General features: G+C 45.6%; 1 protein-coding gene across 4 annotated transcripts in view; it reads left to right on the top strand.

Moving 5' to 3' along the window:
* The first annotated feature begins 5411 nt into the window (after nt 1–5411).
* The window catches only part of LOC144587575 (nuclear factor 7, brain-like), a 26803-nt gene continuing 9380 nt past the window's right edge, over nt 5412–22834 (top strand). The window contains exons 1-5 of one of the 4 annotated variants that reach the window (XM_078388700.1): nt 5412–5706; nt 8642–8687; nt 14157–14293; nt 16729–16862; nt 19767–22825. The gene's annotated coding sequence lies outside the window, so the exon portion shown is untranslated. The other 3 variants (XM_078388699.1, XM_078388698.1, XM_078388701.1) reach the window with 3 other exon arrangements.

Here is a 22834-nt window from a genome sequence, read left to right as displayed (position 1 = left end):
GGTTTAACCAGGATCTCCGGGCGTCGAAGCGGGTCAGGAGACGGCTAGAGCGCAAATGGAGAAAGGACCCGACGGGTTTCAATCGTATAGCTGTTAAGGTCGCTACTAACCTTTACCAGGCTAAGGTAAAGGCTGCCAGTCGAACTTACCTCGCTAACCGGATAAGCGAGGCGTCTAACCAGCAGGCGGAATTATTCCGTATAGTACGCGACCTATCCGGAATTGGCCCGGGTGATAGGCCTCCCCCTAGTTTTACACCGGACCAATTTGCAGCATTTTTAAAATCTAAAGTGGAGGCCATCCGCCGGGACCTCGCTCCTTTTTTGAATACAGCGAGTCGAGTTGAGATGTCCAGCGCTCCGTCTTGTCCGGTGATTTTTGATACCTTTCAGCCTGTTTCGTCCGATACTGTCGCCAGGACGCTTGATCGCTGTCGTGCCACCACCTCCTCCTTGGATCCTTGCCCGGCCTGGCTAATCAAAGCAGCCAGGCCTTCAACAACGGAATGGGCTACTGTAATAATTAATCGGTCTTTCCTTGAGGGCAGATTTCCCTCTGCCCTCAAGGAAACACTCATTAGGCCCATTAGAAAGAAACCTAGTTTGACGGCGGACGAAATTGGCAATTATAGGCCCGTCGCCAATGTTTCTTTCTTAAGCAAGGTAGTCGAGAGGGTGGTGGCTGATCAGCTTCAGGCGTTCCTGGATGAAACAGATGCCCTGGATCCATTCCAGTCGGGCTTCAGGCCGCGCCACGGAACAGAAACGGCATTGGTCGCCCTGTGTGATGACCTATTGAGGGAGGCCGACAGGGGCAAAATGTCTCTGCTGGTCCTCCTCGATATCTCAGCGGCCTTTGATACCATTGACCACGGTATCCTCCTGGGGAGGCTCACCGAGTTGGGAATAGGTGGCCAGGCTTTCGCCTGGCTCCATTCCTTCTTGGAGGACCGCCCCCAGAGAGTACAGCTTGGGGAGAATGTCTCGGCCCCGTGGAGCCTCAATTGTGGGGTCCCACAGGGGTCGATCATCTCCCCAATGCTGTTTAACATCTATATGAGGCCGCTGGGGCGGGTCATCAGGGGGTGTGGAGCGATGTGCCATCAATATGCGGATGACACGCAGCTCTACATCTCCTTTTTTCCAACTGCAGGAGATGCCGTTCTGTCCCTTCAGCGTTGCCTGGGGACCGTATTGGAATGGATGCAGGAGAACGGGCTGAGGCTGAACCCGGACAAGACGGAGGTACTAAGGGTGGGCGCTCCCACAGTTGGGGACTTGGGAAACTCCCTCACTTTTGGGGGTGTGACTCTGCCCGCCAGGGATGGGGTCCGCAGCTTGGGGATCCATCTGGACCCGGCGCTCACTATGGAATCTCAGGTGGCGTCTGTGGTCCGTACCGCTTTTTTCCATCTTAGGCGGATAGCCCAGCTGCGACCCTACCTTGATGTGGGGGCGCTTACTACCTTGGTGCATGCGCTCGTAATCTCAAGATTAGACCACTGTAATGCGCTCTACGTGGGGCTACCTTTGAGGTTGCTGCGGAAACTACAGGTGGTGCAGAATGCTGCGGCCAGATTACTTAGTGGAGTGAGAAGATTCCAACATATCTCGCCCACTCTGGCCGCACTGCATTGGCTGCCCATCCGATTCCGCATCGACTTCAAAGTGTTGATGCTTACCTATAAAGCCCTAAACGGTTTAGGACCTCGATACTTGGTGGAACGCCTTCTCCCACCAAGATCTACCCGTGTCACTCGTGCGAGCCAGGAGGTGAGGCTGAGGAGCCTAACGCCGAGAGAGGCCCGGAAGGAGAAGACCAGAAATCGGGCCTTCTCGGCGGTGGCTCCTCGTCTCTGGAACAACTTACCTCCTGAGATTCGCATGGCTCCCTCGCTGGACATTTTTAAGAAACAACTAAAAACATTGATGTATAGGCAGGCTTTCCCAACAGAAAACTCCTGACGATTTTTCTTTTCTTATATCTTTCTTTGATTTCTATCTTAGTTTAGGTGCAATGTTTTAAAATTATATTGTTTCTTTTATTGTAAGCCGCCTAGAGTGGGCTAATATGTCCAGATAGGCGGGATAGAAATAAAATAAATAAATAAATAAATAAATAAATAGGTTGATGGGAGCTGGGACAAGCGACGGGCACTCACTCCGTCGCGTGGATTCGATCTTACGACTGCTGGTCTTCTGACCCTGCAGCACAGGCTTCTGCGGTTTAGCCCGCAGCGCCACCACGTCCCTCCCTAGTGGTAGAGGATGGATTAACCGGTTTTGCATTAGTTCCTATGGGAACTAATGCTTCAACTTACAACTGGCGCCTCTAAATACAAACAAAAACAGCTGGAACAGATTAATCAGGCTTCAATGCATTTCAATGGGAAATGCTGATTTGACTTAAGAACATTTCGACTTACGAACATATCTTGGGACAGATTAAGTTCGTAATTCGAGGCACCACTGTACACATTCAATAAAATGAATTAGCTGTACAGTGGTGCCTCGCATATCGATCGTTCCGTTTTATGGTGAAATCGCTTTGCGATGTTCCCTATGGGCTATTTTCGCTTTGTGATGATCACAGGGAAGCTATCATCGCAAAGCCCCCATTTTCGGCCAGCTGACTGGCGGTTTCAAAATAGCCACCGGGTAAACAAAATGGCCGCCCGCTGTTTTCAGGCACGGATTCCTCACTTTAGAGGCACCAAAAATGGCGGTGCTATGGAGGATCTTTGCTTAAAGGTGAGTTTTAAGCCCATAGGAACACATTAATCGCATTTTAATGCGTTTCTATGGCCTTATTATTTTTGCTTAGCAATGTTATCATTTAGTAGTGATTTTTTCAGAATGAATTAACATCGCTAAGCGAGGCACCACTGTACTGTGTAATGAAACACTGAACAAATGTAGTAGCATTAATGTGGCTACTCTTCCCTACTTTGCAATTTTAAGAATAGGATGCTGGAGCAGATGGAATCTTTGTTTGTTTGTTTGTTTGTGTGTGTGTGTGTGTGTGTGTGTGTGTGTGTTTCTGTCATTTCTATAAGGAAGCTTGCCACCAGGAATTGGGGAGCAAAACTTGAAGTTGTGAGTTACAAACCACATAATTATCTCTAATGAGTTATGCTGAGGGGTGTAATGAAGAAGAAAAGTTGCATGCTGGATAGAATCATAGAATCATGAAGTTGGAAGGGGCCTATAAGGCCATTGACTCCAACCCCCTGCTCAGTGTAGAAATACAAATCAAAGGATATCTCCTCTTGAATGGCCCCAGTGTTAGAACATTCACCATCTCTTGAGGTAAATGATTCCATTCCTGTACAGCTCTAACAGTTGGAGAGTTTTTCCTGATATTCAATCGAAATCTGGCTTCCAGTAACTTGAGCCCATTGTTGCGTGTCCTGTACTCTAGTATGACCAAGAACAGATCTTGCCCCTCCTCTGTATGACAGGTTTTCAAGTATTTGAAAAGTAGCCTCAATCTTCTTTTCTCAAGGCAAAACATGCCCAGTTCTTTCACTCTTTCCTCATATGGTTTGGTGTCCAACCCCCTGATCATCCTTGTTGCCCTCCTCTGAACTTGTTCCAATTTGTCAGCATCTTTCTTGAAGTGTGGCATCCAGAAATGAACACATTACACAAGATGAGGCCTAACCAGTGTCAATTAGAGGGGTGATAGTACTGTACTTCACAGGATTTGGAGACTGCTCTAGTATAACTCAGTGGTTTGGACATCTGGCCATGGAGCCAAAAGTTGAAAGTTCAGTTCCCCACTGTGCCTCCTTAGCAGGGGCTGGACTCAATGATCCAGTGGGTCCCTTCCAGCTCTGCAGTTCTAAGATTTATTAATATTTTAAAACCAGTATGCTAGATTTGAGTTGGCAACAATTTCCTTCAATGGAGTCTCAGACAATGTTTCCTTGTTATAACTGATGTTATTTTTCAAGAACATTGACAGAGGTTTGATAGGAATGTTTTTCAAGTTATATGCCATTTGTTTGCAATATGGTGCTGGAGGAGAGCTTGCAGGTATCCTGGGCCTTACTTCATAAGAAGAACAACTGGTTCGGTCCTAGAGCAAATCCAGCCCGAACCATCTCTGAAGACAAAAATGATGAAGCTGAGCTATCTTACTTTGGGCACATCATGAGAAGGCAAGACACGGATTGCTGCCTTGTTGTGACAAAGGGGCTTGAGTAAGCCGCCCCGAGTAGACTTTGTCTAGAGGGGTGGGGTATAAGTCCAAATAAAGTAAAAGTAAAAGTAACTCAGAGAAGCTATGGGCTATGCCGTGCAGGGCCACCCAAGAAAGACAGATCATAGTGGAGAGTTCTGACTAAACACAATCCACCTGGAGCAGGAACTGGCAATGCCACTCCAGGATCTTTGCCCAAGAAAGCCCCATGAACAGAAACAAAAAGCTAAAATATATGACACTGGAAGATGAGACCCTCAGGTCAGAAGGCGTCCAACATGCTACTGAGGAAGAGCAGAGGAGAAGGACAAGTAGCTTCAGAGCTAATGAAGGGGTTGGGCCAAAGCCGAAAGGACGCTCAGCTGTGGACGTGCCTGGAAGTGAAAGGAAAGTCTGATGGTGCAAAGAAAAATACTGCATAGGAACCTGGAATGTAAGATCTATGAACCTTGGGAAGCTGGAGGTGGTCAAACAGGAGAGGGCAAGAATAAACATTGTCCCTGGAAAAGCCCCTGATGTTGGGAAAGTGTGAAGGCAAGAGGAGGAGGGGACGACCGAGGATGAGATGGTTGGACAGTGTCACCGAAACTACCAACATGAATTTGACCCAACTCCGGGAGGCAGTGGAAGACAGGAGGGCCTGGCGTGCTCTGGTCCATGGGGTCACGAAGAGTCAGACACGACTAAATGACTAAACAACAATAACAATGCTGGAAAAGTTTGAAGGCAGCAGGAAAAGAGGATGACCAAATGTGAGATGGACTGAGCCATCAGGAAACCACGGGTCTGAACAATGCTGTTGAGGACAAGATCTCTCATTCAGAGTCCCCGAGAGTTGGAGGTGACTTGATGGCACCACCACCAACAACGTGAAATGATTGTAAGTTACATCTGAAGACATATATGTAGACATACATGCTCAAGCTGCAAACTTGTGCCCCTTAAGCCACAGCAAACATACACGGGCCAGGCTGCGCTTCACGGAAGGAAGTAAACCTCCTTCGACATGATGCACACGTTCGCAGGTAGTTCTTGCAAATGCGCGCCAAACTGCCCGGCTTGGCATTCCCTCGGAGGCGCCCCTGCGGGAAGGCAGCGAAGGCGGACGAGGCCGCCCCTCCCTCCTCCCACCCCGTTCCGGAGCACCTCCGGCCAATGGGAAGCGGGGAGGGGAAATTTGGGCAGCTCAGCAGCTTCCCGGCATGCCTTGCCCTCCAAGAGCAGCAGGCTCAGCCATGGTGCGGTCGGGGGTTCGAGTCCCGCTGGTCCGCGAGGGGGGGGGGAGACTCGCAGGCTCCCTGGGACCGGGATCCACGCTCGTCGGGAAGGCGGGCGGGCAGGAAAAAGCTTTCGGAGGCTGGCCTTGGCAAGCCGTGGCACTCGCGCCTTGCCGAGAGCGACCTGCCTCCTTGCGAGGAAGCGCGGGCGGGCTTGGGCGAACTCCAGAGGCGGAGGTGGTCGCCGCGCCTGCTGGCAGCCGCTTTCCCAGCCGGCGATCATCGGGTGAGCTGGCGAGCCGCCGCCGCTTGTGTTGTCTGGCGGTCCTCGTGTGCTTTTCGCAGCCGCGTGGCAGGATCGCGGGCGGGGGGGGGAAGAGGCAGAGAGAGAGAGAGAGAGAGAATGAGAGAGAGAGAGGCGCTCCAGGTCCTTGGGATGCTGCTCGTTTGCCTCTTTGTAATGATCACTTCTGGGGGATTCATTTGGGAGGCAGGGCCTGTGGGGGGGGGGGAGATGCTCCCTTACCTGGCCGAGCACACGCTTCCCTGTGCGCGCACACCGTCTTGCGCTCGGAATTCGCCGCAGATCTGGCTGGAGAAGCGAGGGGGCCTCTCGGCATTGCGGGTTTTGGACGCCTTTGCGCTGTGGGGGAGGGGGACTACAAAGCCCATCGTCTCACGCGGTGTAGCGGGGGTGATGGGGCGTGCAGTCCCCTCCCTGGGGAGGGCTCCCGCACGGCGGAGATGAGCGCCCCTTCCGCCCTGAACCCACCAAATAGGTCTCGTCTGATCGAGGAGGGTTCGGCCCGATCGGGATGGGTGGGAGGCCGTCATGGCAGCTCCCGGGGAGGGCGGGGAGGACGCCGTTCTTCCGCTTCTGACCCTGGGGAGAGTTGCCAGCCCAAGGTGACAGGATTGCACTAGGTAGATCAATGGCCTGCCCTGCCCTAAGGCTTGGTATATTCCCGTGGGGAAGGCTTGGTTAAGTAGTCTTGCTACATAATACTGAATTAAGTTTTAGGAGTATTTCTAGTATTTAGTAGGATATGTATAGGATATGTATAGGGGTTTTTTTAGTCTGCCAATTAGTGTATCCGCACTACACAAATGCAGCTGTTTGATAGAGTTTAAACCCTCATGGCTTTGTATGATACAGTTGTGGAATGTGTTGTTTCCCATATACCTAAGACAGTGTTCCTACCTCCTGTGAGCTGCAGCAGAGGGATCTGAATGCCTTGCCAAATCCCTATGTGTGGGTTTGAAAAGAGAGAAAGAAATCCACATAGAGGCTCTCAAACCAATAGCTTTAGTTCTTGAGGACAACAACCTCCAGATGCGTTGGGAGTACAACTCCCATCATTCCAAGGCAGGGTGATGGGAGGTGCATGCTTTTCTTTTTCCTGAGAGTTTCTTTCTTTCTTTCTTTCTTTCTTTCTTTCTTTCTTTCTTTCTTTCTTTCTTTCTTTCTTTCTTTCTTTCTTTCTTTCTTTCTTTCTTTCTTTCTTTCTTTCTTTCTATGAACTTGCACCTCTGTCTTTGACAAGAAGGTTGATGCACATCAAATTAGCACATGGTTAGCAGCTCATTTTAGTAGTGAGGAAGTGCTGACTCAGTAAATTCCCATTTAATGGGCAAGTTGTTATCTAAAAGCATAGGAGTAAAGGGGGGGAGGAAGAACAACTGTATACTCCAAGTAGGCCACACATAGATGATACGTGATCCTCTCATGCGGATACGTGATCCTCCCAAAGGCAGTTTGGGTTCCAAGAAAGAGAGGCTGCAACCGAGCGCCGTTCAGTGGACTTAAATTTCATATCTGACACCTTGGCTAGATGTGACACTTTCCCGGGGATCAACAGTCCTTGTGTTGATCGTTCCATTCCCCGTTTGCCCAAGGCTTACCGATAGCAAGAGAGTCAAGAGTGCGGGATAGCTCAGTAATCCGTGGGGGTGGGATGTATAGCCCTCCATAGCTTATTGGATTGTGACTCTCATCAGTTTTAGCTGGCACAGCTAGTAGGGAAAGATGATGGGCGTTACCTTTTGGCCCCATCTGGTTGGCCCTAATTTATTCCACTATATGGCCACTTTGATGCTTTCCCTCTTGAGGATCACTTAGTAGGGAAAGCGTTTTATTGGTATTGGCACATGTTTCTGGATAGGTGCTAAGAACAGAGGCAGTGGTTGCTGCCGGGAGCTGAGTAGCTCCAGCATCCTTTTCTAGACCGGGAACAACTGCAAGGCGCTTGGTGTTCCACCAGGAAAGAAGTCAACAGTGCAACTGTAGCGAGCAGTTGTGCCACCCAGGTCTTTGCTGCCCTATTGGTTGAGCTTGGGTTACATGCCATCGGCTTGCGCAGTGGTCGGCTGGGCTTGCCTGTTTTTCCTTGCTTGTTTGTTTCCACCCAAGAATGAGCCACTAGACATGGTACATGTGTTCAGGACTTAGTATAGGCTCTTTGCCCCTTTCCAGCAGCTAGTACCAATGGGCAGCTTTGGTATCACAAAATGCTAGAAATGCTTATGTACCCTCTAAATTTCATAGTTTGGGTCAAAAACCTTTATTATAGCTCTAGTGAGTGTTCCACCAAGAGAGAACCATAGAATCGTAGAGTAGTGAAGTTGGGAGTGGCCTATAAGGCCGTCCGGTCCAACCCTCTGCTCAATGCCATGATTTCTGTCTTTCTTTGTATTATTACAAGGATAGCAACTTTCACTATCCGTCTGGGAACTCTTGATTTCCAGCTTATGTTGCCCAGCAGATGGTATTCGTAAATCGACTCCTCCTGATCCTAGAGCTGTCAAACAGCTGTCTTGACTTGTAGCTGTGCACAGCTTTACCTATTCTCTATAATCCTGCCTAATCCACTTTTAAAGCCTCACTTTCGTTTATGCTTGTCACCACTGCATCTTGTGATAGAGAATTCCGTAGCTTAATTGTGTGGTGTGTGGAGCAGTGCTGCTATAATTACGAAGTTCCCAATAGGATTCCAAGAGCTGTCTGAGTTCTTGAGAAGTGGGCCGGTTGCTAAAATCCAGAAGCACTCTCTAAATTTTAGAACAGATGAATCAGAGTGCAAACCAGAATGTGGTTGGTGTGCCTTCTTGTTCTGCGTATCTCTGTTGCTGCTTTGTGGCTTAAACTGGGCTTGGGGAGATGGTAAAATGGAGGTTATTGGTCAATGCCTGGTTGAGTGACCAATCCCATCTCTCTGTTCAAGGATGCATTTTGATCTCCAGGAAAACTGATGATTTAACACTGACCAGGTATGTCTTAACTGTCACAAGCAGTCCAGTACCTGAAAGTAACTCTGTTGTTACAAGCCATTAAGTCTCCTTCAACTTATGGTGACTCTCATGTCCTATCCTCAACTGCCCTGCTCAACTCTTGTAAACTCAAACTAGTGGCTTCCTTTAGGAAGTAACTACAGTGGTGCCTCGCTTAGCGATCTTAATCCATGCAGAAAAAATCGCTGCTAAGCTATGACATCACTAAGCGATATTAAAAAGCCCATAGAAATGCATTGAAACCCCTTCAATGCATTCCTATGGGCTTAAAACTCACCTTTAAGCGAAGATTCTCCATAGCGCCACCATTTTCGGTGCCTCTAAAGGGAGGAATCCGTCCCTAAACACAGCAGGCAGCCATTTTGTTTACCCTGCGGCCATTTTGAAACCGCCGATCAGCTGTGCGAAAATGGGCGCTTTGCGATGATCGCTTCCCTGCGATCATCGCAAAGCGAAATTTCCCCATAGGGACCATCGCAAAGCGATCGCTTTTGCAATCGCAAAAACATTGCTGCAAAGTGATTTCTTCATTAAACGGAGCTATGCGAGCCTCACTGTAGCTATAAATAATTCCCTACTCGTAATTGATTAATGATTTTTAGCTGCCATTCAAGTTTCCTTTTTTTGGACATCCTGGGTTTTTAATGGCTTTTTTGATTCTCTTTACAGTGGTGCCTCGCAAGACGAGAGCCCCATTTAATGACAAAATCACATTACGATGAAGTTTTTGCGATCGCAAAATGATGCTTCCTTTGAGGGAATTTCACTTTGCGATGATCGGTTCCCTGCTTCGGGAACCGATTCTTGCAAAACGACGATTTTTGGCCAGCTGATCGGCGGTTTCAAAATGGCCGGCGGGTTAAAAAAATGGCTCCCCGCTCTTTTCTGGGACGGATTCCTCGCTGCACGGGCAGCGAAAATGGCCGCGCTATGGAGGATCTTCGCTGGACAGTGAGTTTCAAGCCCATAGGAACGCATTAATCGGGTTTTAATGCGTTTCTATGGGCTTTTTAAATTTCTCTTTATGATGTTTTCATTCTACAGCGATTTTGCTGGAACGAATTAACATTGTAAGGCGAGGCACCACTGTATTTATGTCTTTGTCAGTTGGATTGGGTAGTTGCATTTTAATTGTTGTTAGCCACCCAGAATAGTGCCGTGGGACTAGATGGGTGGAATGAATGAATGAATGGATGAATGAATGAATGAATGAATGAATGAATGAATGAATAAATAAATAAATAAATAAATAAATAAATAAATAAATAAATAAATAGCTTTTGCAAGACAAAGGCATTCCATAATGATTATAGCTTAGCAAGGGATGGTCTTGTTACCCTTGCTGGTGTCCAGTATTTGCATCTTCTTAGTCACTTAAATAGTTGGAGGGGTATTAGAGGAGAAGCATCATACAGTTCACATGCTAGTTCTTGCCGTGCTTTGTCTTGCTGCCTCCTGCTCTGTGACAGGTAGTGAGGCAATGAGGAGGTGACCAGGATGAAAGGAATCTCACAACCATAGCAGCCACAAGCATATTTTTCAAGAACTGCAAACTGTCATCATTGCTTTTTTGTGGTTGCTAAGCAGCATCGTTGATTTTTTTTTTTAAAAGTAGCATTTTATTTATCCTTTCCTAAAAGAGTTGTTATGTGCCATCAATCGAAACTGACTGGTCGCAAACCTCATGGGGCTTTCAAGATAAATGAGATCTTTAGGGACCAATTTTGCCTGTTCCACACCCTCCCATGTGTTTCCGCAGCTAAACTAGGATTCAAACCCAGATCTTCTGAGTCCTAAAAGCAAACAGCAAAGTGTGCTGCTTATATTCCAGCCCATAGTGCTGAAAGCACTCTGGGCGGTTTACAGTTCAATTACCCCCACATTACCCCCCCCACCCCATGCCCTCACCAGCAAGCTGGGTACTCAGTTTACTGACCTTGGAAGAATGGAAGGCTTGAGCCAGCTACCTGAGCATGTCAAGATGAAACCCAAGCCATGAGCAGAGTCTTGACTGCAGTGCTGCCATTTAATCACTGCTGCATGAGACTCCTTTGAGGGCATATCTAGTGTGGAGTGATGGATAGTGATCGTTTAGGACTTGAACATCTCCTGTGTTCAAGTCCTAATCCACCACTATCTATCACACCACCCTGGATATATTGCCAAAGAGTTTTCTTCACAATCAGTCGTTACATTGCAGTAAAATGGTTTCTTCCTGGTTACTTTGCAACATTTACTAAAATCCTAAAGGAACAAATGGTTGTTGTGGGTTTTTCAGGCTCTTCGGCCGTGTTCTGAAGGTTGTTCTTCCTGACGTTTCGCCAGGACTAAAGTCCTCTGAAGATGTCCTCTGAATGTCCTCTGAAGATGCCGGCCACAGAGACTGGCGAAACGTTAGGAAAAACAACCTTCAGAACATGGCCAAAGAGCCCGAAAAACCCACAACAATCTAAAGGAACTGTTTTACTACAACGTATATATTTAGCATGAAACAAATGTGTGGGAACAGAATCAATGAAGAGGGGACAGTTTTAAAAAACTGCAACTCTGGCAGCACCAACCTAATTTTACGGAGTTGTAGAAATGTAACTGTAACTAATTCCTGCTTAATGGTAACTTTCCAAACTCCAGTTACAACAACAAAGAGCACTGTAGCATTTTAAAAGCTGATACAGTTATTATGGCAAAATTTTCATGGACTGGAGTCCATGCCAATGGATTTACATAGAACATTTTCTGCTTCTAATAGAGGACCTTTATTCACCGAAACCTCTGCCATAAGACATTTATGGCACACTGGCTATTACCAGCACTGGATTAACGTGGTGGACCTTCTAGAATGCCTTAAGTATTAAGAGGTCTTGAGCGGGTGCCCTTGCTTTGCGAATTCTAAGCGTGTTTATAGATTATGGTTTGGTGGGTGCATCTGGTATCAACATATAGTTTATATATGAACAAAGTTACTGCCTCAATAACAAAAGAGAACCAACATTTGTAAAACTTCTGTGCCTGGTCACTTTCAGGCCATTCCTACTCGCCATAGGATACCAACTGAGACGTGCTTCGAATTCACTTGAGGTTAATTTGCTTCAGAGCAGATCTTTATTATGGTGGCCATAGGTGAATGAATATTGAGTGCTGAACAATATATGTTGTTTACTGGGGTTTCTCGTGCATGAGCATTTTGTTGTTACATACCATCAAGGCATCTCCAACTGATAGCAACCCTATGCATGAGCAATCTACGAAACACCCTGTCCTCAACTGCCCTGCTGAGTTCTTTTAAACTCAAGCTTGTGGCTTCCAGTCAGTCCATCTCATAATTCCTGCTGCCTTCCACCTTTGCCAGCATTATTGTCCAGATCATCCTGCCTTCTCACAATGTGCCCAAGTTAAGACAGCCTCAGCTTCAACCTTTTTGCCTCCAAAGATAGTTCAGGCTTGATTTGACCTAGGACCCACTTGTTCACCTTTCTGGCATTTTTCTTTTTTTTCTTTTTTAAGGAAAAGGGTATTGACTGGCTGACCCATCGATTTTGGTAGGATGTGGTGGTCATCCAGCTCAGCTCCCTCTTAACCCAAACTGGCCTGTGCTTCCAATGAGCTGGCCAAAGGGTCAGGGGGTCAGAGAGATGGGGAAACCTACGGCTGGGGTCACCTTTCCAATGATGACCTCAGTATACACTCGCCCCAACATGGCAGGTGCTATGGGGCTCCCGCTTGGTGTCACTTTGCAACCATTTTGTGTCTTTTCTCCTCTCCCTGATGCTCAGTGACTTCGATTTCTAGTCCCATGACTTTGCTTCTCACCGAAACACTTGCTGTCCTGGCTCATAGCCCTCTCTTCCTTTCTGCCTGTTTTCTTGCCTTTCCAACTTATTTAGCTATTAAAAACCAGCCTCTAAAGTGTTGTGCCCACACCATGTGGATATCAAAATGTCTGGACATCATCAGCACTGCATCTAAATGAAATATGCATAGCTACAAATCTCCCCTTCTTTGCTTCTAATGTTGCTTTCTTTTCCAACAGATTCTGGCAATATATATGAGGACAGCAGTTCCCAGAATTCTCAGCTTGTGTGGCCCCTGGCTTGTGGATTTGGGGACCTGTTGTCCAAAACAGAACTTTGCAAAGCTCTTCTTTCAATGCCTTGTCTTCTTCCAACCTGATGACTGATGACAGTTGTATTGGCTTACAACATTCATCACTGCCAGACAGTATGGCCCCTGGCTGTGGGGAATGGCAATTATAATCCAGCAGATCTGGAAACTGCTTGGTTGGGGGTGGCTGACATAGCGTTAGCTTTCCTTTGGCTATTCTTGCCAAATCCTATTTTGCAAACAATTCCAATGCTCAAGCTATGTACTACTACTTTATACTGCATCAGACCTTTGGTCTGTCTAGCCAGTGTGGTCAACTCTGACCGGCAGCAGCTGTGTAGGGTCACAAGGAGGATGATTTCCTTTTCTTATCATGACATTCCCTGGTGGTCTGTCTCTCTCTCAAGTATTAACCAGGCCTGATCCTGTTTAGCTTCGAAGATCAGGTAATGTAGTCTATGTGTTCAGCATGGTATGGCGAAGTTGTCGCTTTGAAGCAAGATTGATACCACCCATACACAAAAGGGCAGTATCAGGAGGCTTGGGCAAATTTGATAAAATTAAAAGAAAAAGAACCATCTTGAAAGATCTCTGAAGTGGAAAAGAGGGGACCCATCCCCAAATCAATGAAAACTATTGGATACTCACTGAACACTGGAAGCGAGAATGGAGTGGAAGACTTTGAATCCTCAAGTGGGAAGTACCCCACCCTCCGAAGTTCTGTTGCAAGGATCAAAGCTATTACATGAAAATGCAATTGCCAGTTCTGAATGAGGCATGCACGTTGAATGCCAATATGTCAAATGTGGAAATGTGTGTATCATTTTATGTGCCACATGCAGGTTTTTTGAATTATTTTAGTGCTGTATTTGTCATCCCTGGATGCAAAACTATGGAATATTGGCATGTGCAGGTCCCTATTACTGTTACTGTTTTTCCTGCAGTTATTATTTTAGTATTATTATTTTTTCCCTCTTATTGGTGTTCGTGGTAGGATTGCTGCAATCATTCAATAATAGTGTGTTTCTAAGCCAGAGGTACATCTGACTGAGTTCAGTGTGGCTTACGCTCTAGTAGGTGAGAGCATTCATTCATTCATTCATTCATTCATTCATTCATTCATTCATTCATTCATTCATCCATCCATCCATCCATCCATTCAACTTTCATACCACCCATGTGGCTGCCAGGGCCACTCTGGGCATTTCACAATATAGTAACACAACAGACACTTTAAAGCACTACACATAAAAACTATATGAAACCAAAATAAGACAAGAGCTCCAGCCTGAATCATACTGCCAAAGACAGAATTCCTGGTTCTCCTGTTTTCTCTACTTTGCACAGATGGGACACCTTAGCATCAATTTGTTGACATCTTCCTGGTTAATACTTACCAGTGCAAGATCTTCCTCCTTTGAGATGTGAACTTGAATACAAGATCTTGAATCCCAACATCTGAAGTTGGACTATCTTTTGGAAAGGTAATTATTCTGCTTTCCTGTTTTTAGGAAGGGAGAATGGGGTCTGGAGAGTCATAACCTTAGGGAGAGGGCTCTGTGATGTTGGGGTTCTTTTAGAGAGCAAGGGGACTAGAGAGGATGTGTTACTGGACTCCTAGAATGCCAGAAAAGTATATGTCGGTCTAAAGCATCTTGGAGGAAAGAAGCAGTGGAGAAAAAGTTGGTTGATGACACCCAATGGTGCAGTGGTACAGCAGGCGTTCTTCATGATTGCCCTCATAGTTATGCCCTTTCAGGAGAGTCCAAAAATGCAGGCTGTCGGCTCTTCCCAGATCATCAAATAAGGAGCAGGACTTTTGCAAACCCAGTTACTTTTAATTATCCATTCAAAACCAAACCATCCTCAAAATACTTTGCATTACAATAAGGATAGCTTACAAGAATATATAGATCCCGGGGAAAAACCCAACTATGAAAAAAGGAAACTTTTCTCAGCACTGGGACTATCTGTCCATTAGCACCTCCCCTTGTATTAATCTGTGCAGTCTTTAGGTTTTTTCAAGAATGGATATGGAACAATCCCTTTAAAGGACAATCTTGGCCTTTCCAAGGTTTTTAATTCCCCAGACTCTTCCCAGGAGAGATCATGAGAGGGGAAACACCTTGTCTATGAGCCTTTGATGAGGTTCGCGGTACAAAGTCCTTCCTGCCACCTCCAACTATACAGTATTAAATTAAATGGTTCTACTTAATCCTCGAATGTGTAGCCCTTCAAGCAAACAGCCTTGGCTTATTTAATAATGAGTTAAATATTGTCTTCCTTTTCTCGTTATAAATGGTGTTTGCTTTGCTCGTGGTTGGTCATAAGAGCAGCTTCAGCTGAGTGCTTTTGAACTCATAGGATCAGGGGTGAGACATGGTCAGGTCTGAAGTGTCCTCCCACAAAGGCGTGTCTTTGCTTCCCATGTACAGACGCGTAAGAACTGGAGGTAGAGCACAAGGATGAAGACCCAACGTTGAGCAAGCGCTCTATTGCCTGAGTGCTCTAGCACAGTCTTGAGTCCAACACTTGATTACATGTGCTAAGTAGCCTGTGCTTGGTGTGAAGCAGAAGGGAGAGCGGTAGCATGGAAGGGGAATGTGCCGTGGAGCTGTCCTGTTAGAAAACTGGGTACCCTGTAGACTGTGACTCCCATTAGTGTGGTTAGTGGCAAGGGATGATGGGAGTTATCATCCTGCCAGATTTAGAGGGCCCCTGCTTGCCTGCTACTGTTCTAAAGGCTGGTTTATGAGTAGCATCTGCCCCTGTCCAGATATTTCTGTGTGATACCTCCTCCCTTTGCAGATCCCTGTAACTCCAAAAATACCATGTTCTCATTGGCAGATGTTTCAAAACATCACACTGGCTCTGCTTATTAGTGATAAAATGCAGAAAGCTAGAATACTGTGGCCACCTTCTGAGAAATGGCATGCACATATTGGCTGAAATCCTGTCGCATTGCATGCGGAGTTACGTGACTCACTAGACAACAGATAACATTTATGGATATTTCTTAACTTGAGGCAGCTTGCCTCTAAAGGGTATACCGTTTGCATAGAAGCACAACAGGATTTCAACCACTGTTACAGCAGATCATTTAGGATGAAATCAACGGGCGAGGGGAGTGCAGGAAGGGGGAGGAAAGACTTTATGGCTCAGTATGGCACATTATTATTTAAAGCAACTGTATCCAAAGTCAAAACAGACATGAGTGATGTCTTGCTTTTGGTAGAAGAGAAAGAATACACGGCTCCATAGCACATAAAGTACCCTCTGGGGCATTTACAAGATAATTATGCAAGGAACATGTGATCTGGGTACAGTGGACCCTCGATTTACAGACGGCACCTCTTACAGACTTTTCGAGTTACAGACTTCTCTGGCGGCAAAATTTAGGTTCGACATGCAGCCAGAGAATCGACCTACAGACCAGATTTTTTAAAAAAAATGGAACAAAAACGGCCGGTTCCGGATGAATCAGTTTTCAATACATTTTGGGTCAATGGAGACTCGACCTACAGACTTTTTGACCTGCAGACATTGTTCCAATATGGATTAATCCCGTAAGTCAAGGGTCCACTGTACTCAGTTTACTGACCTCGGAAGAACAGAAGGCTGAGTGAACCTTGAGCCAGCTACCTGGGATTGAACCCAGATACTGAGGAGAGTTCTGGCTGCAGTACTGCAGTTCAGCCGCTGCGTCATGAGTGCTCTCATTACCCAGGGGATGCCCACATGTGTTCACATAGTACATTCATTAATAAGAATACTTGATTTTTTAAAAAGTGCAATTTTCTTTTTAAATAATTATTACGCAATGCTTTTAATATGCAAAAAAGATCATATGCCACTCAGAAAATATCAGTCTCTCCCCCCCCCGTTCTCCTTTCTTCTTAAACTACATCCCTTTGAACAGATGCTCACACTTTGAGTCTGAAGAGAAAGAGAATTCCAAATTTGCGAACAGCCAACACCAATGCCTGCCCATTGCAACAAAATACATTAAGAATGTGGATGTGGTTGTTTCCAGAGGTTGGAACAAGCTTAAAGGTATGTAAACTCTGAGAATTATTGACCAGAGCCACAGGAGATTTGATGTCTGAGACAGAGCAGCAAATAATACAAGCACCGAACCAAGCTTCTTTGACCCGTGGAGTTAATTTGGTTCTTTAGCCAGCAAAAGTCACAGTGCCTCTTTCTCTTCATGGAAACAAAAATCCAATCGATATACTCTAAATTGTGAAAAAATTGCTGCCTTTCTCATGACACCTCCAAAAATCCACTGTGTGATGTGTCCTCTTTGATCTGCCTAATGATATGGCTGGGCTTATGAAACCCTCTCTTTGGACCATGGCTGGAAGACGGTAGCTTGTCATTTTCTTTAACCCTGAACCATGTGTCTAATGGCTTCGAAGGTTGCTGTTCACTATAACCATAAGGGCACAGAGAAATAAGTGAAGTACGTTAAATATAGTTAGCAAGCAGAAAATGTCTAAGAAATACATTTCAAATCAGCCTGTAGCAAGTGGCTTATGATTCAAAAGCAACAAAAGAAACATAGGAATAAAATCATATTTAATCTAAGCCATTTTAAACAAAACCACTTTCAGTGAAATATTGTAGCAGTTTGATATTTTCCCCCATCCTCTTAACCTTCAGAAGTTAGAATGTTTAAGGGTATTCTGTGACATCACAGCAGTTCAGCCATTGCTTGGGAGGAGAGGAAAACCCAGAGGGAAGGAATAAGCATATTTCTAGGTTTACATGAGATGATTTGTAAAGAAAGCCTCCTACAAAGGCGTGCCTGTACTTTTCTGTGTGTGGGTGCGTAAGAACCGGAGGTAGATCAATTGGGGCAGAATCTGTTCTGTACAGGGCAGGTAATTATGCTGCCTTGTTCCCAGGTTTTCTGTCCAACAGGATGAGTGCAGGATATGAACATGCAGGTCAGTTCTCTTTAGAGACTTTTGTTCTATTTACACTTAAATATTGTGTGTCCTGTTTTATTACTTTGTATGCCAACGGCATACGAATCCACGCAACGGAATGAGCGCCCGTCAGTTGTCCCAGCTCCCGCCAACCTAGCGGTTCGAAAGCATGCAAATGCGAGTAGATAAATAGGGACCACCTCGGTGGGAAGGTAAACAGCGTCCCGTGTCTAAATCACACTGGCCATGTGACCACGGAAAGATTGTCTTCGGACAAATGCTGGCTCTATGGCTTGAAGAGCGGGATGAGCGCCGCCCCCTAGAGTCGGGCACGACTGGACAAAAATTGTCAAGGGGTACCTTTACCTTTACCTTTATGCCAACAGCTGCACATACAATACCATCCTTTTTTCCCTACCAAATTTCAGATATTTTAAGCTTTAAAAAAAGCTTCTTTATATCCTTCTTTAACTAAAAATATTGGGGGGGGGCATAGGAACACTAAGGCTCAAAAATGCTAAGATTGGGCAAAATCGCACCTGTTTTCCCCTAGAGGGTGCAAATAATTTTTTGAACAAACATTTTTTCAAAAGCTTTAAAGGAGAGCTCAGTGGTTTATGCATATGGCTGTAGAGCAAGAGGTTGGGGGGTTTGAATCCCCACGGTAGAACCAGCCTGTCTAGCCCTGGACAAGCTGCACAGTCCCAGGGCAACCCCCCCAGAAGAGGTAAAGGTGAAGGTAAAGGTTCCCCTTGACAATTTTTGTCCAGTCATGTTCAACTCTAGGGGGTGGTGCTCATCCCCGTTTCCAAGCCATAGAGCCTGCGTTTTGTCCGAAGACAATCTTCCGTGGTCACATGGCCAGTGCGACTTAGACACGGAACGCTGTTACCTTCCCACCGAGGTGGTCCCTATTTATCTACTCGCATTTGCATGCTTTCGAACCGCTAGGTTGGCGGGAGCTGGGACAAGCGACGGGCGCTCACTCCGTCGCGTGGATTCGATCTTACGGCTGCTTGGTCTTCTGACCCTGCAGCACAGGCTTCTGCGGTTTAGCCCGCAGCGCCACCCCCAGAAGAAGGGAAGGGTAAACCACTTTTGAGTACTTTCAACCTCAAGGACCCTGAAAAGGGTCACCATAAGTCAGAATTGACTTGATGGCATATGATGGTGATGATGATTTAATGGGAATGGGGGGTGTGAGTAAAGAAGGCAGTATTTGGGCTTGCGGTCGGTTCCTGCATCCCACTGGCCACATGTTGTCCACCCAAATTACAGTAAAGGTCAACTCACTAGAAGAGAAAGAGAGTGGACAATTTGTGGCCTTTGATATAATGTGCTACAATTCAGATTAGCCTTAGGAAACAGCAACTTTTGAAGAATGGTAAGAGCTGTGATCCGGTTACCTTTTGGGGAGCCACAAGTGGCCCACCTCTGGTTTAGAGGAATATAAAATGTGTTGATGAAGATGGGAGCCGCCGTGGTATAGTGGCCAAAGTGTCAGAGTCAGACTCTGGAGATCCAGATTCAAATCCCCACTCAGCCATGGGCAGTGATAAAGCACTCGTTGAACGTCTGACAACCCAACTAGGTTTGCCATAAGTTAGAAGCAACTTGGCAATATATATTAGCAACCCCTAGAGAGTTTGGGGGAGGGGCAATATTAAAAGACAAAAAATTCAGTAGCAAATTGCTGCAAGTCAAGAAGTCAGTGTAAGCATTTCCTGTCCAGCTATATAACTCGGAGTGCACAGCAGCAAATGCCTAAGCTGCCTTCTTAACTTGCAGCAAATCTGCCATTGACTTTTATTCCAGCGGAGTTACACCAGCATAAATGCGCAAGATTTTGGCCTTTAAATGTACGCTATCTGCTTTAGACTTCATCCCAGGTGTAAGTTCCAATAGAAGTGCCTAGCAGAAGAAACCAAGAAAAGGAGATAAAGCCCCTTTCCTTCCTTTAGGAGTCTGAGATGACCTAGTTCGTTCCTGTGAAATAAGTAACCATTCTTCCCTACTGTCTCCTTAGGTGTGCTCATGTGAGCAAATGGAGAACAAGCGTACCAACAAGACCAAGAACTGGCACAAGGACTTGCAAGAAATGTGGTGTGTGTGTGTGGGGGGGGGAGAAATCCCAAAAGATTGAGATGGACATATTCTGTACACACTGAGATCTGTTCTCCTACATCTTTCTCCACGAGGACAGCCCCACAGCACAGAGGATTACCCTCCTATTTACAACTCATTTTAGCTGCTTCCTTTCTTTACAACCCAGACATTTTTCCAGTGGTTTTAATGTTGGACCAGTTCATGCCTGCTTACACCTTGGTTCCTCTTGATACTTTGGACTTCCAAAACATGAAATGTCCAAGCTGTAGGCAACTGTTGCTTATCTGATTCTTGGCAACACACTTTAGTGGCATGCTGGACAGTCCTGCGCTTTCTTCTCTCTGGCACAAGAATCCTTTTTCTATATTTCTGTTTCTTTTCTTTCTGTGAATTATTGGTTCATTTGACTGATCGATTTTATTAAATTTGTATTCCCTCCCCCAATTAGTGCAGATGTACTACTACTCTGTGAAATTTACGGTCAACAAAAACAATACAGATAAATAAAAATGAAACACACGTGTATATATCGCCCCATCAATGCACACACTACAAGTCTAATATTTATGCTATTCGTTGGGTTAGCAGCAACCTCTAGAGATCCAGTTCAACTCTATTGCAAGAGGATGGCCAAAGGAAGAAAGGCAGCACTAGCCGATTCTGGGCTGTTAAACAGTAATCTGGTTGGTGAATGAATGGTTGCTAGTTCGAAAGTTGACAGTCCTTCAACTAAAAAGCAGTGACAGTAAGCAAGAGTTAGAGCAACCACATGCTTGTATGTATGTGAAAATCTCCAAATTGGTTACACAGATTGGAAGGGGGGGGGGAAGGCGACTTCATCATCATCATCATCATCATCATCATCATCATCATCATCATCATCATCATCATCATCATCATCATTAAATAAGCACAGCCTGCATGAGAAGAATGGTTTCTGGGGTATTACAATTTCAGTTCTGTAGCTGTTGCATAAGGTTAGTTTTCAGTAGTTAAGCAGAAAGGCTTAAGCGTTCCATTAGGGGACACACAGCAAAATCCATACGGCCACAGGCTTTTATAAGGCACAATGAAGGTACGTTAACTAGCCTGGAGATTCAGTCAGTTTTACTTAAAGGTGTGCTGCAGGACAAAACCAGCATCCATCCTGTCCGTTCTTGTTTGCAAGATCCTTAAGAACCAGGAAATGGGCTGGCGGTCTGCTTAAACATAAGCAACTGCCCTCTGTATAGCTCTTTTTTGAGCATGACTTATTTGCCACTTAGAAGGGGCAGTGCCTGGCTAATAGCTCTTTTCCAAAAGTAAGCCAGTGTGTGAGCGCCAGTTTCCATTTTGGTATCTCCTTCGCTTCTCTTCAGACAGTGGGGAAGACCGCCTACAACTCAGGTGATATCAGCTACTTATTCCTGACGCAGTTCCCAGCCTGGGCTCATCTCTTCCCAAGTGTCATGAATCCAGTCCACATATTTCCCAGACTGACGGTAGGAATGACTGATGATCACATAATGCAACACATGACACAGAGCACTGTGTAAGTTTGCTAAGTCTGGGTGCCCCAGGTGGGAAGACAAATTTTAAGGCAGAAGCTTTTGCAGGAGAAGGTGTGCATGTCTTTGGTGCCTGGATGTCACACCCATTATTTTGCAGTGTGTCTACAAGGGTCTATGGCTGCCCAGAATCTGACTTATAGCTCTGTAATTTCAGGGGATGGGAAGGCCGAGTGAATGGCTCTTGCATGCAGCCCCTTTCAAGGTTCCAGTTCCTCTAGCTATAATTTTAAAACAATGGTTTTAGTATAGAAATAAGGCTAGGGGTGGAACGCTGAAGCACCTGTACTCAACACCTTAGCCAGCTGCACAGATTCTAGGTTCCCCCGGTAAGGTCTATTGGTGATATCTTTCCTTAATCAAATTAGACCTGGTGCTTCAAGCACCACCCAGAAGCTTCATCCATCTGCCTGTTTAGCTTCCCTGTGACAAAATCATATTTATGGGACTGCAGCTCTGGAGTGCTGCTGCTGCTACGAAGAGGAGATTTTGAAATTTGCACTTCCCAAATGTGACCAAGAAGTCCATACTACCATTTTCTGCATGCTTCCTAAGCATGCCTACAGTTATCTGGGCAAATAAAGCTGACACAAATGACGATCCATCTCGTAACGAGAAAAAGTAGGGGAGGACACCACTTTTTCAAAAATGTGCATATATTTGGCAAAATGTTTGCACGTAATCCACTCAGAACACCAAAGATTTTAAGAAGAAGGTTTAAACAAGGGCAGGAGAATGTGATGGAAGAAGGGGAAAACACAACACATCCTCTGGGGAACAGTCCAAAAGAGACTAATTAAAGATTAGAAGCTGGCCTTTTGTCAAGCTAATGGATCCTGGTGGGTCTATCCAGTTCATAATGCTTTAGAAAGCTGTTACCGGAGCAATATATGTTTTGATAGGAAAATTCTTCTATTAACTGCTGCTATGGTGATGGTGGTAAATTCATTCCTAAGAACTTTTCCTGTTAACACTTGAGAAAGAGCCCCTTTAATTTTAATGACATCACGTCTGGAAGAGGGAAGTTCAACAGGTGTTGCTTGTATGCATTCAACAGATGGTTGCATGAGTTTTACAGTGCATCTGTTCAACAGGTGTCGCTTCTGTGTCAAGCCATACTGTTTGAAATTCTGTATAACTCTTAAATTGACAAGAGGCCTCTACTGTCCTTTTCTCATGTGGCTGTTCTCCTACCAAATGCAGACTAGCGTCTAAATGTAATCTGTGGACTTGTTTTTCTTACCATTGGGGTGGCCTCTGAGCAAACAGCACCCCACATCATCTTTATTTCAAACCTAATCACACAGAGATCAGTGTATTTTCCTGTAATCTTTAGGCGAGAACTGGGATTCATCCTCACCTGGTGAATTCATGTCAGAGCAACCACTCAGCCTACCATAATCCTTGGTGCTCCTCATAAGAAGAATACAAGGTAGACTTC

The sequence above is a fragment of the Pogona vitticeps genome, chromosome 2, assembly GCF_051106095.1.
Source record: "Pogona vitticeps strain Pit_001003342236 chromosome 2, PviZW2.1, whole genome shotgun sequence".
Taxonomy (NCBI): domain Eukaryota; kingdom Metazoa; phylum Chordata; class Lepidosauria; order Squamata; family Agamidae; genus Pogona; species Pogona vitticeps.
Note: the sequence above shows the minus strand (reverse complement) of the source record. Positions and strands in the feature narration are given on the sequence as shown.